The sequence below is a fragment of the Sturnus vulgaris genome, chromosome 3 (genome assembly GCF_052056855.1).
Source record: "Sturnus vulgaris isolate bStuVul1 chromosome 3, bStuVul1.hap1, whole genome shotgun sequence".
Taxonomy (NCBI): Eukaryota; Metazoa; Chordata; class Aves; order Passeriformes; family Sturnidae; genus Sturnus; species Sturnus vulgaris.
This window is the reverse complement of record NC_142245.1, coordinates 20,382,719-20,384,725: the sequence shown is the minus strand read 5'-3', so window position 1 is coordinate 20,384,725 and position 2,007 is coordinate 20,382,719.

Below are 2,007 nucleotides of genomic sequence, written 5' to 3'. Positions count from 1 at the left end.
CACTTTCTGATTTTTTATAGTTTTAAAATCATGTGTGACATATATATAGGTGTCCCATATCCCTTATATAAGCACAGCTTCAGGCAGACACTTTTATATTCCATAAAGTTCACATAAGTGGTAGAAAAACGGTACTGACCACTAAACCTCACTTTATTATATGGGTTTCTTTTTCTGTTTTCTTGTCCAGTTTTTAAGCATGCATAATTCTACAAAAAATAATGACTGATAATATTAAAAACATTACTAAATAATCAAAGCAATATTCAGGAAGCATTGCTGTGAATCTCCTAGGTAATTTATTTGCGGGGGGAGGGTGGGGGGTTTGGGCAGGAAGGTGTTCTGAGATGGAAAAATAAACAGTGGCATGGTTGTTCCCAATGGCATTACAACAAAAAAAAGTCCAATTATTAAAATAATGCAGTTTTACTTGTAGAAATGCATCCATCTATTCAAGTTAGTTTAGTGAGAGGAACTGTATTGGCTTCAGCTGAATTCTCAGCATGTGGGAACAAAATTGCAAAAGCAATTGCAAATGCAATTGCAAATTCAAATTTGCACACGGCTCTCAAAGCAGAGCTGTATGTCATCTGAAAAAAAAAATCAAGTTTGTGTTATATTTTAAAATGTCTTAAGTAGCTGTGTCTAGCTATGCTACAGGCCCTTGTTATTGCCCTTTCTCATAGTTTTGTTACTCAGAGATCTAGCTTTGTGTGAGTTTATTGAGCCCTCTGTGATTTGCAGTGTAGATTTAAAGAAAAAAAAAAAAAAAAGTACCGTCATGATTGCTGAGATCTATCCTGTTTTTGAAGAAATCATTCTTTGGGCCCTGTTCCTGTAGAAACTTATTTTTGCCAAGAGTTTTCTTTTGGCCTGCAAGACCACATTTTAAATTAAAAGATGAGGATACTTGACTCCTCCGTGAATATTTAAAAGTTGTAAATAAGGATTGTGTATAAAGAAAACTTGTATCCCCTTATTTTAATAGTGGATGATTCATCTCTCTGTCAGTTTGATAAATTAACTCAGAGTATAAATATCTATTCTTATGTAAATGTAATGCTTTTTTTATTTCTCCCCCCTCTGCCCCATTTTCTACTCCCCAATTTCAGTAATTTTTTTAGCATGACAAGCTATTCAGCCTTTTGCCAAGGCCAATAGATCCAAGTCTCTTGCTTAATCCTCTCCTTTTCCCATTTTTGAGGAGTGGATCTGGGACACTGTTTGCTCTGTCACAGCAGATTGCTGCCAGTACTGACTATGACTCCAGAAATATCAGCCAACTCCCAGGGACTAAGTTTTGTTCAAATCCTCATGCCATGAGACCTCAGCCAGCTTTTACCTATCTTGAAGAGTAAGCAAGGGGAAAAAAATGTCACTGTTCAAGTACAAGGCATGTAATTGGCAGTAGCAAGTAACAACTTCCTGGTGCTAAAAATATTTTGCTGTATTTCATTTTCCTAGCATTAGCAAGTCAGCAGTCTAATCTGAAAAACAGCATTTTAAATGGCACATGAAAACTCAGCTATTTGAAACAGTGAATGAACAGCAGTTTTTTCCTTGTGCCCTAGGCTTCCTAATTACTGCAAATTAAATTGAAACAGGTGTGTTCAGAAGCAGCTGAGCTAACATTGACTTGGCCCAACTCTAATTGCAATCCTTGACAAGTGAAGTAGCAGCATTTTAGGGATAATGCATAATTTTTGCCCCATTTTCTGTTCTTCCTGAGCTTCTATCAGGAGGCTCTTTGAACCACTAATGCAAGGTGGCAATTCATTTTAGTGACAAGTGCATTCACATGGGAAAGTGGCAGGTTTCTGGCAAGATGGCTTTTAACAGGGTTAGAGAATAGCATAAAACAGTTGAAGCAATACCATAGAGGGAATAGAAAACATTACAAAGCCAAACCCAGCTCTTTTGATTGTTTTTGCAATGTCAAAAATTGCAAATACAGTGGATACAGGGTTTGGCTTAGTTTATATTATAAATGTCATGACATCCTTAAAA